Here is a 13,204-nt window from a genome sequence, read left to right as displayed (position 1 = left end):
TCATTGATAAATCTCAGTTTCGTTTTTTTCTGGGACGTAATGTATATGTGAAGCAGTTAGAGTTAATCTCACTTCTTTTTTTATATGAGAGTTTATAGGTGTCTTTTTTCATGAATATGATAAAAAACTTATTTTTAGGAGAAGCCCCAAAGTACACAATATATCATATGAAATACCTGTTATGAATCACCTGAGACCTGAACAAACATATGTAAAGAATACACAAACAAAGATGTTGCCATAGGAACCCATTAACAATGCTAACAAACTCTAACAGATCAAATACAAATGTAGGTTATTGGATTACTTTAAATTTACAAATACAAGATGGGGATTAGTTTTCTTTAATCTGAACTTCTCTCCAGGGGCCTTAAAAATCCCACTTAACAGACTTAGCCACTGAATAATAGGCCTACTTTGCTCCAAATCCAAAAAATAATGCGTAATATTAAAGCAACTTGTAAAAGAAAAATAAGGGGGGGGGGAAGGATTCACACATAATCATTTACTTTCTGAACAATAACAAATTTAAATTGAATGTTTGGAAATTAAGAACGAAGATAATCTACTGAGATTATTTTTACAATATACGTGTATCTGGGGCTGTTATCAAGAATACTTAAGGGAGACTTTCTAGTGAAGACATTGTATGAGAGTGTAGGCCTACCTTACACTTACAAGGATAAGATCAGAATTTTTTAGTACATGTTTTGGTGTAATATAATGATTTATCAAATCATATTCAACCTTAGACTAGCAGTACCTTATCAACTTCAATGGATTGAAGAAAAATGAAGAATATGCAGGAATTTCAAAGAATGTGTATACATCAGCACCGCAAATGGTAAATAAATGAACATCCAATGAGAAAAGACAAGACATACAAGGTTGCAACAGGGGAAAGGCGAGTGTCCGTCATTGCATTACTTTGGCAATGAGTTGTGTTTATGTAGGCACTTATGACGTCACCACCATGCGCTCCATTCTTACATCAGAGAGAGTTCAATCCAATATTAGATGACGGATGATGTATAAACACAGGATCGCATATCAATAATTGCATTGGGGGGTAAAATGTGTGACTCGACATTCTCTCTCAAAAAAATTGTGTTTTCTGCAAATACCATATCCTATTTTGCCTGTATGTACTTGGGTGTTCTTTTTCCGTGGGTTGTTAGTTTGAATGAGGATCATGTACATACCAGGTGTTCATATCCCACGTGAAGCATTACAAATATTCTTGTAATCTCTATGTAAATCTATTTTGTATGTAGATTACATTGCAAGTCACGCAATGCTCATGAAATTTTATTGCAATATCAGTATATAATTTCTACTGTTTGTGATGAAATTCAACATGGGCACATCAAGCACTTAATTACATTACAATGCGGAATGGTCTATTAGTGTATTGATTAAGCCTATTGACTTGATAATATTTGAGAGCTGGTTAGAATTAGTAATAATGTGAGAATTTACAGTACAATTTGAGCTTAACTGAAATTATAATGTAATTTTTCTTAGAATTCTGTTTGGAATGTATGATTTTGTAGTAGTATTTGATACGCAGTATATCAGTATTTGATATGCATTAGTTGTAAACCTTGCATAGTGAGTTATTCAATTTTTAGCTCATCCAGCCAGAAATTAGCTCATCGGGCCCAAGGGGCAATATGAGCTTATGCCGTGGCGTGGCGTCCGTCATCTGTCATCCATCCACAATTTCGAAATGCTACTCCTTCGCCATTTCAATTCTGTTTGCTTTATATGATAGCAATAGTTGGGGGATTCAAAACTTCTACACAGAATTTTGAAATTTTGACCAGAAAAATTTTTATTCTAATTCATGAATGCAAAATTAATTTATGCAAATATTTAAAAATTCACATAAAATGCTTCTTCTTCTTTATTTGTCGATCGATTTTGATTTTTTTTCTTCTATCTGGTAGAGCTTCATGAGGTTCACCAAACTTCGACACAGAATTTCAAAATTTTGACTAGAACAATTTTTATGCTAATTTATGCGAAATTCAGAAATCACAGAAAATGCTTCTTCTTCTTTATTTGTTGACCGATTTTGATTATTTTTCTTCCATCTGGTAGAACTTCATGAGGTTCACCAAACTTCTACACAGAATTTTGGAATTTTGTTTGGAAAATTATGCTAATTTATGCAAAAATTTATTCATAAATCACAAAAAATATTTTTTCTTCATTTGTTGATCAATTTCAATTTTGTTTGCTTAATATGATAGCTCGAGGTGGTGATACAAAATATCAACACAGAGTTTTGAAATTCATTTAATATGCTAATTTATTCATATATTTTCAGAACTCACAAAACTTATTTATTTGTTAATTGATTTTGATTATTTTTGTTCCATCTGAGAGCTTAATGAGGTTTACCAAGGTTCTACACAGAGTTAAGAAATTTTGACTAGAAAGTTATTTATACTTAATTAACATGAAATTTATTCATCACAAAAAATGCTTCTATGTCATTTCTTCATTAATTTCAATTCTATATCAATTTATGTCACCAATATAATTCACTAGAGTGTCAACTGGGCTGAAATTGAAATTGTGTTAAAGTTTGTTGCGAGATGCCGGATGAGCTCCACATCATTGATGTACTAGTTTATACAATTGTAAGAAACTTCAACTTTTGCACTCTAACAAAGTATACCTACATGTACGTAGGCTATATATATATACAATTGAATAGAACTTTATCAGATCTGTTTTTTCATTCATTCATTCATTCCTTCCTTTGTTCGTTTGTTTGTTCGTTCGTTCATTCATTCATTCACTTTTATGTAAAAACGGGGTAGTCCTTTGAGTGCCCAAAGGCCTGCTTTACAAAAGAGCCCTGTAGGCATTGAATTATTTACAAAATAAATGAAATACAATTAATAGCCTGTTCTGTGTCCCATCCTGAAATTATTTAATTACTATGGTATTGAGAATGATCAATATCATCAATAATCATATAAGATAAGCAGACTTGTGCACGTTTGAATTAAATAAAAAAAATGTGAAAGTTACAAATGTTTTCAAGTTAACCTAACTGTTCAAGATGGATGAATAATAATAATGATTAATATCATTTTCCAACAAAACATGTAAGCGAGTAATGAACATCAAGTGAGGGCATTCAAAATTTTATTACAGTGGTAACTGAAATAAAAAAGTCAACAGGTTTATTTTTTATACAATCTTTTAAATAGCCTTAAAGTTGCTCTCTTCTGTTAACCTTTAAAGCTAAATTACAGTAGTTGCAGTAAAATGCTGATTTTGTGAGAAAGTCTGTAAAACCAAGGTTAAGTATTACTATATCATTGTCGATCTAGATCTGGTACAGTAACATAAACTGGACTTTGTGAAATCATTAAATCTAAGCTGAAAAACAATCACACTGAAGATCGCCAACACAGATAGGCATATGTGGGACAGTGTATATTATATTGCTGGAATAAAGACCCTACGGAAGTGCCAGAATCCTCGTTTATTTTGCTTATTTTCTCAGCAATTACACAATTTCTTCCAGAAACCTTCGGCACATATTTTTTATTCATATAAACAGACACTTGGGTGGTCATTATATTGGATTCTGTAAAAAGTCATTTTGAGATCGTTACCAAAACTGGCATTTACCTTTAATACTGGTCACTTCTAAAATGAAATTATACGGAGCCGATATTATCAGTACTGGTTGAAGACTCGCTAAAAGTGCATGCCCACACCCTGATGTCTCCTCCTTACCAAATTAGCGCTTTCGTCTTCTTTTTTTTATTGGAAAAGGGAACCCTCTGCCGTCTGTGTCACACAGCAAATTCAAATATTGCAAGTGTGACACAAATTGAGATGGAAAAGAGCGGGGCCGAGGAACATTCATGTTTTGCCAGCGAGGCGGTAACCTTGTAGAATGCGCCGAGGCTGACCGAATTTCCTGATAGGTTTTCCTTCAATTAAGGCAGGTGAATATACACAGCGTGTGCTTTGGCCACTTCTTGCGCAACCAGATAGAGTGGATTGGACATCGTACGGATGCAATAAGCTACCATGGGCAGGCAATTGGTGTAGATAGTTGCGATTGAGTGAAAAAAGAATGGATGATATAGACGAGAGAGAGAGATCAAATTAAGAGTGTAGAATGGTACATTAATATGAAATGAGATGAGGTGTAAGGAGAGAGAGAAAGGGGGGTGCTGGGAGGGCAGTGTCGGTCCAGGGGGTGGTACTCCAAGACCTGTGCCCCCCTCTAGAGAGCCATCAAAATATTTCCTTAGTGTAAAATATAGTGTAAACGCAAGTGGAGACGGGGGGGGGCTTGCCAATTTTTTTTGGAAAAAAATGACCCCTCTCTTCTGGAAAATCTTGGATTTGCTCGGGGGGGAGGGGGGATGTTCACCGGCAGGGTTTTTATGCAGAGTGAGAGAGAAAGGGAGAAGAGCAAATAGTGGACAAATTAGGTCAGTTATAATTACGGAAAAATGCAATGTATTAATTTGTTGTATTTGCAGCATTCTATATGCATTGAAACTTTAATTGGATTATGGTTGATAGAAGAAATACCATTGCATCTCCATGCTTTGTACTTACTACTATTTCTATCTGACATAATCCTGCATCAATTTTTACTACATTTTGCCTATCCCATCCTGGGTAGTTTGTAGTAAATGATAATTTTTGTAATATCATTATAATATAAATATTTTTTTTTTCGGGGGGGGGGGGGAGGGGGTCATTGCTAAGTAGGTTTATGTCTAAATGAAAAGAAGAAAAAACAGTTTGATGTGCCCAAAATGTATAGAGTGCAGAAGTGAAATTTCAATTAAATACAATTTTGTGAAGAGAAAGAAAGAACAAATAGAGATGGAGGCATGTTTGTGCAAGCATCGTGACATTCAAGACAAGCCAGAGGGAAATGCAAATTCAACTCATGTTGCCTAGAAGGCTTTGCCTGAGATAATCAAATATTTGAAAGGAATTGTGGCACCACTAAAATTGATTTTATTCTCCCTCTCCCAACTCACCTCTTTTACCATTTATAGTTTATTCTCTATAATGTTTTCATTATACTAGTATGGTTTATGGATTTCTCTGCAATGGGGATGTCAGAGTTTACAGGTCTCTGCAGTAGCGAAATCATTGTCTGGAAAGGAGTAATGATTCTTTGCTTATTAAACCATTCAGTGCAAGGACTGAGGGGTGAATTAATAGAATGTAAAGCAATTTCAACATCAATTTCAACATCAATTCAGACAGCAAACATGGGGCAATGGATGCATTAATGAAAACGAAATTAAAGAGCAGTTTTGAATGTATTGATCTATATTGATCTGTTGACGTTTTTATGAGTAAACGTCATGAATGTTTGTATCATGTTTCCAAGCAAGAAGATAAGCTTTTTATAATGATAGAATTCTGGTTTCCTTCAGTTCAACTTATTGAAATGAGAAGGATACACCAGTGTAATGTGTTTTTACCATCTCATTATAAATTGCCTTGTAATTCTTTTTGTAATGCAGGGACTCCTGCACAATTTCTTTGAGAGGAGGCCCACAGTTATTAAATCATGAATACTTGAACCATGTCCATTATTTTTTGGAGCGTTGTGGCCCAATGGATTAGTCTTCAGACTTTGAAACAGGGTAGTGGGTTCGAATCCCAGCCATGGCGTTATTTCCTTGGACAAGAAATTTATCCCCATTGTGCTGCACTCGACGCAGGTGAGATAAATGGGTACCTGGCAGGAATTTATCACTTGAAATGCCACAGTGCTGTGAAAGACTGCAGGCTAAAGCCAGGGTAATGATATCCAATTAAGCGCATAGGGGCGCATTTGGCAGTGATATGCACTATATAAGCATGTTGGTATTATTATTATTATTATCATTTTTCAAATAATTTTTCATATGTTTCCCCATAACCCATTTCTTTCTTCCTTTGGATGACGAAGAACATAAATATATCCTTGAAGGTCAATCTGTATTGAAAAATTATCATTTAAAATTTCAAAGGTTTGCTGATATTTTTTTTCATTTGTTTTTTTTTCCAATTAACAGAATTCACAGTGTAAGAAACATAACTTGTTTGATATTATAACTGTCAACTTAGGATTTGTTCTTTTGTCTTTATATGTAATAGGAAATAATGTAAGTCATGACTGATTTATTTCATCATATTTTGAAAATGAAAAAACATGTTTGATATTGTGGCTTATCGTATCACACATTAATACACACATTACACACACTAAAGACTAAATTAATGGTTTGTGTTTAGCATAACAACTGTTTAATCATTACATGCATGTAGTACTTAATTGAATTCAGGATGATGTATCAGGTCAAATGATATAGTTTTTGTATGCAAAGCTCGTGATAGTTGGGTATATCTTAAAATACCACCCCTGGATAAGGAGATGGATTCAGTCATTATCACACACTCTGAATGTTAAACATATTTTATCTCCCAAGAGAGAAAATTATCACTGCTTGTCTGTTTCCATCAAGCTCTTGACTCTTTGTGCTATGTGAATCCTTAAAGGGGAATGAAACCTTTGGAACAAATAGGCTTGTGTAGAATCAGAAAAATCAAAGAATAAGAATAAAGAAAGTTTGAGAAAAATCGGACAAATAATGAGAAAGTTATGAGCATTTTAATATTGCAATCACTAATGCTATGGAGATCCTCCCATTGGCAATGCGACAAGGATGAACAACTTTTTCTTATGATGATACAAACTCTCTATCCATGATGTATTCTTAAAAAATATGTATTACATTCCCTCATGTAGAAAGACACATGATCTATGGATAGATGTGATAAAAGAGGCAATTCAAGTGAAATATATACTAAAGTAATGGGGAGAGTTGTTCACAAGTAACATCACACATCTTTGTCGCATTGCCAATTTGCTATCTCCATAGCATTAGTGATCGCAATATTCAAATGCTCATAACTTTCTCATTATTTGTCCAATTTTTCTCAAACTTTTGTTGATCTGTTTCTTTGATTTTTCTGTTTTCACACAAGCTATCTTGTTCCAATGGTTTCATTCTCCTTTAATGAAGTACTACATGTATGTAATCATCCTTTTCATATACTAGCTAACTGTACATTCTTGAGCATTTATTTTTGTCTTAAAGGACAAGTCCACCCCAACAAAAGTTGATTTGAATAAAATGAGAAAAATCCACCAAGTATAACACTGAAAATTTCATCAAAATCTGATGTAAAATAAGAAAGTTACGACATTTTAAAGTTTCACTTAATTTCTCAAAACAGTTAGGTGCACATCCTGGTAGGTATGCAAATGAGGCGACTGATGACATCATCCACTCACTATTTCTTTTGTATTTTATTATATGAAACATGAAATATTCTAATTTTCTCCTCATTGTCAAGTGAAACAATTATTAATTCCCCCCTGAACATGTGGAATTGGCATTGTTTAATACTATATGGTTCTGTCAAGTTGGTCCTTATTGTCAAATCTGTAAAAAAATGAAATATTGTATAATTCAAACAATAAAAAACAAAAGAAATAGTGAGTGATAGACATCGACTGGCTCATTTGCATGTCACTGAGTTGTGCATATTTTTGTTTTGTGCAAAATAAGCGAAACTTTAAAATGTCATAACTTTATTTTACATCCAATTTTGATGAAATTTTCAGCATTATGCTAGTTTGATTTTTCTCCATTTATTCAAATCAACATTTATCTGGGGTGGACTTGACCTTTAAACACTGTGTAATCTGTAGATAGATTGAAATTTATGATTTAATATTTTAGTGAAAATATAAGGGGAAGCACCTGCTAATTACTAATGTAGGCCTGGGTCGGAACGGATGCAATACCGGAATCTATCCAATGTGTGTGGGTTCCTGTTTTGTTTTTTTCTGTTCTGGTATTCTACTAAAACAATATAATACATAGTTTAACATTTTCTTCTGAATATCTTAACATAATTATCAAGTATGTTTTATTCAGTCTCGCCAATCAGAGCCCAGGATTCTTTGTTACATTACATGACCACCGAGAAAAATGTGATGAGAAGACATGGAAAAAACTTGCTGATGTTTACGTGGCCGTCTTGTTCACTTTGTTAGTAGCTAAGCTACCAGGCACATAGTGTCGGTGGTCATGCGGACTGTCATATCAGTCAATTTTGGTTAAAAAAAAATTGATTTTGAGATTTTTGCAGAAAAGGAAAGTACAAGTCCTACTCTATGCATAATCAAATTTTTAGTCAGCAATTTATTTTATTTTCTGAGATAGAGGATTTTCACGGCGGTGCCATACACATTTTTAATAAAATGCGCTAATCCCATTGGAAACATGTACTGTAACAGAGCAATATGACGTTTTGACTGACCGCGGTTTCAATTCGCGTGGTTAACCAAACCGTCGTATCGGCAATGGGCACTGCATTGACTTTGCACATGAAAAGCGATACAACGTTTTGACTGATCGCGCTCATTGAAATTGAGGTTAGTCAAAATGTTGTATAGCGTCTACCCTATAGCGATTTTGTACAGGGAAAAATGTAAGTCACTCAAACTAAAATTACAAGCATGAAGTTCTTTTGCAACATTTTCTTGGATCCTTACTTCTGTGTAAAGTAAAGATACCAATGTCAAGAAATTTTCTTGGTCTTTCCGATCATGTATTTTTGAAGCAATTGAATATGTTGTGAGGCTGGGGAACTAAGTATGAAAATAATGGTAAACTTTAAAGTCAATTTTCACAAAAATGGGTTTGCACCGTCGTATGTGTGATACGATTGTTCGGATGACTGCCGACGATATAGAGGGCGGCAGACTATATGCATCTTGTAGCTTAGCTACTAACAAAGAGAACAAGATGGCCAAGTAAACATTGGCAAGTTTTTTCCTGTCATAATTTTTTTCTTGTTTTTTTAAATGAATATTTGTTTAAAAATGAAATCAATATTGTATAATCTGTGAATTCTTTGTACTTCGTGAATTCATTTATTGGGATACCGGATTCCAACTGGTGCAACACCGACAAATTCCGAAACAAAAAAATTTCAACATGACTTGTAAAAGTCTCTAGAGTCTAATGGTTATTCTCCCCAAACAAAAACAATTTTGGAAAATATGGTATTAGTTCACTTTAAAAAAAATATGGTCTGATCATCCAAACTCATACAGAATGTTATACATGTACTTATATCTGTATTAATGTATTAGCATTTTGCATCATTTTTAGTACATTTCAAACAGCTGGACAGTAGATGATTGAATTGATCTCACTCAGTTGAGCATGAAATGGACAGTTTCCTTTTTACAGATTCGTTGACTTGCATTATGTTTTTTTCATATTGATAATTATTGATCAACACAAAATGTGATTTCAATGATTTGATTTCTGAATAATTCTAGTACTGCTTTGGAGGGATATCCTTATCTTCAAATAATTTTTTTCTGCTTTGGTGATATTTAGAAAAGTATAATAATTTGAAAGATAACAAAGAGAAGATTGTTATTTTCATTTATCAATATGTTACCCAATACAATGAAAAATATCTTAATCTTGGTCCTCTCTGTATTGGTATTGTTAATGATTTAATCAATGATGATAATCATGAAGATGATAATAGTGTTATGGTAGTTTTGTGTGATCATGGCAATTATAATGATGATCAGGAACACAGGTAATATAACCTAAAATGCATTTTATCATTAGGCTTACATGAATAAGTGCAAAACGTTTTTGATAGTAGAAAGCTTAATAGGAAGCGTGTTTGAATATGACCAGGATTATTGCAAGAATAATTATATTACAATTTGAATAGTTTACCCCTGTATAACATCTCTTCACATGATAAAATTGGGCTTCAGACATTTCCATTTCAGAGTTCATATTTCAAATCTGCAATGATGCTTAATAAGCATGTGTACGTATACCCGGTACTGTATTGTTATGCCACTTTCAAGGGAGACTCTTATTCATTAAAAATTGTCTGCAAATATATGAAGGTAATTTTCCCTTTTTTGTATTTTTCAAATGAAATAAATTGACCCAAGGTCCCCCTGAAAAGCTTTTACACTAATGAAAGTGTGCACGCAATCATTGCATCATAAAACTTGAGGGGCTGTCTCACACAGTTGGCTGCATGCCATCAAAGTAAATTCTCCCTATTTGACTAATTAAAATGGATACTTTTGATTACTTCATAATTTGCAGATTGAAGCTGGCGCCTGAAGGACAAAGTGTGTATGCCTTCATCCAGGAGCTAGCAAGATACATTATTAGTATATATATATATATATATATGTATGTATATTTTATGGGGGGGCAGGCACTTTAGAAATACATGCAGATCAGAGATTCAACCCAGGAATTTACATTGAATGTCACTTTTCTTGAGGATTACTCCAGAGATAATTTGACATATAGGTGGTGGTGGTGATTTTTTACCTGATTGCTAAGAAAGCATGAATGCTTGTAAGCAAGCATCCAGAGGACCGACGGCGTAAAGTCCCCTCCGAAGGACCTGGTATCGAGGATTAATGCCTTACCAAAGGGCACTAGCGCACCAGTGGGAATCGAACCCGGGTCACCTAAATATGAATCCCCCGCTCTACCGACAGAGCTATAGCCCTAAAGAAAATTAGCGGATGCATATTACAGCAGAGAGATATGAAAACTCCTGTGCATTCTGTATGTAGATCTGGAATAGAGAAAGAAAGAAAAAATAAGATTTTAACTATGTGGCATAACAATAAGAACTTTCAACTTTTAATTTTTTCACCCAATATGTACCAATATACTTCTGGTATCAAAATTGTTACATTTCGCTATAATTTAGCGATTTCAAGTATTAGTTATTCAACTTTTCAGTGTGTGTCATCCAATGACTGAGTGAGTGAAATACTGAATTGTACAGCACCTAGAACATGCAGAGCATAGAATCATGAAGTTCAGGCTCACGGAGTTACTTCCAACTGAATTAATATGGTAATTTAAATGCATCATGGAAGCTTGCTATTTAGCAGATTTGCAAATAATGATGGTTAAATAGAAGATAAGGATGTGGTAGTATTATCATTATGGTAATAGGATGAATACACAAACTATAGAATTATTGTATGAAATTTATCTTTCATGCTAATTTGACAGTGATGCAACGATTGATGATTGTGATGGTGGTGGTGGTGATGTTAGTGATTTCTTTATATGCTACTGTTGGTATTGATAAATAATGATAATTGCCATTGCTAATAAATTTTTAAAAAATGGTACTGATGGTGATGGTGGTTGACAACATGGATGATGATGGTAAGTGATGGGGAGGATTTTATAGAGTAGTCAACACAATATTTGCTTTCAATTAAAATAGAGTCATTTTCAATCGGATGTCATCATCACCTTTGATAATATGCAAGAATATTACATTTGCATGTGCACTTGAACAACAATACTCATCGCCTTCCAGCACAAAGGCTGTTAGCGCGTTGCTTTCCCGCGCGCTTACAGCCTTTGTGCGGAAAGGCAACGTTGTGTAGCTAAGGCACCACGCTCATGAACGTAATAACTGGTTCATAAATCAGTGATTTCCAGAGTTATATTTTTTGTATATTGATTAATTGCACAATCACCATTTCATCAAGCCTCTTAAGAAAGACTTCTAAATAGAATAGGATATGATAATGGGTTCCAGGACATTTTCTCTGGCGACAATTGCTCCGCTCTAAATTCCCAACTCTAATCGACACTATACCCTACCCCAAACCTAACATAAAACCCTATTACAACCCTAACCCTACATCTTAGATGAAATTAAGCCCGGAGCAATTGTCAGAGGAGCAAATGTTGTGTCACCAAGATAATGTGCCCTGGAATGATTATGATGCATGGCCACTGCAGTGATCTACTTTGTAAAAGCAATGGTTAGCTTGTAGACATAATTTCTGTGCCCTTTGAGTGATAAAGTACAGTTCAGCAAGTATGTTGGCCTCTTAACCCATTTCAGACAAGCGAGAAACAATGTATATCTGTTGAATTCGTTTTTGATAGAGCTCTGTGTTTCTATTTATATCTTCCTAGTAATGTAATTTAACTATCTTCTACATATATAAACATTTATGTGTGTGTTACTGTATTTTACCCCTTTGATTTGAAATGTTACTTTATTTTTTTTGGGGGGAATACATTTTTTTCTGTAGCCTATTGCTGCTTCATGTACATGTGTGTTGAATGTATGTTTTCATCAAACCAATTTACATTGTAAATAAATAGATGTAGTATGAAGTGTCCTATCAACTAGTTCAGCTGTAGTCAAGCCATACAGCTAACTTTTTATGTAACAAAAAGCTTATTCTTCAGGATTTCCTTAAAATCACAAAAAATATCAACCCAGCCAAAATATTGATTAACAATCAATGGATCTTTTCTCTGAAATACTAGTAAACTCTGTGGCTTTTGGTGATAGAGCCTTGGGAAAATGGCACCAAAATATGTTTTAAAAACACACTTTCTTAAGCACATGTATTACCCCCTATACAATATTAAAACAGATCTTCCACAAGCATATAGACTGATTATATGGTATGCATCTTAGAAGTGATTATTATCAATATTATTAGGGGATTAATGCCTTATTGTTCTCATGTATCAGTTGGTCTAGTTCATAGTCTTTATGGTTGATCAGTTTTACAGAAATCATCTTGGAAAACCAAGATATTTATATATTTTTTTATTGCATTTGTAACATCAGTCATTGGCTACCCAGCGATTCTGTATATGTGCCACTGCAATGTGTGTTTGTTTTGTATGTGAATTTTTACTGGTGTGAACAGATGATTGGCAATTGACGTATGGATGAGTTGGTATATGGAACTCGCTAGATATGAGTGATTATTTCTCTAAGATAATGTGACGTAATGAAGCCATCCCTTCCTCTTACCATAGTCTAGAGGATCAACTCCAGTCGAGGAGATAAAAGCCAAGTCATCTTCCAAAGATCTTTGCTTTCCTTGACCTTACTCCATCCTAGATCCACCGGTCTGGAGGGGATTTTTGTCCCATTTTGCATGACTAGAGTCAGATTGTCTTTTATCCCTAAGTGTTACCCATCTTTTCTTTACTTGACAGACTTCATCATATTTCGCATGATATGTGATGTGGTTGAATTTTTATTCTGTTATAAAGATTGCAGGTAATTTTGT

At 34.0% G+C, this 13,204-nt stretch overlaps 1 protein-coding gene across 1 annotated transcript in view; it reads left to right on the top strand.

Annotated features, from left to right (window-relative positions):
* The window catches only part of LOC121415538 (protein unc-13 homolog A-like), a 66,790-nt gene that overhangs the window by 32,263 nt on the left and 21,323 nt on the right, over window positions 1–13,204 (top strand). The window lies entirely within an intron of this gene.

This window comes from Lytechinus variegatus, chromosome 5 (genome assembly GCF_018143015.1).
Source record: "Lytechinus variegatus isolate NC3 chromosome 5, Lvar_3.0, whole genome shotgun sequence".
Lineage (NCBI taxonomy): Eukaryota > Metazoa > Echinodermata > Echinoidea > Temnopleuroida > Toxopneustidae > Lytechinus > Lytechinus variegatus.
Note: the sequence above shows the minus strand (reverse complement) of the source record. Positions and strands in the feature narration are given on the sequence as shown.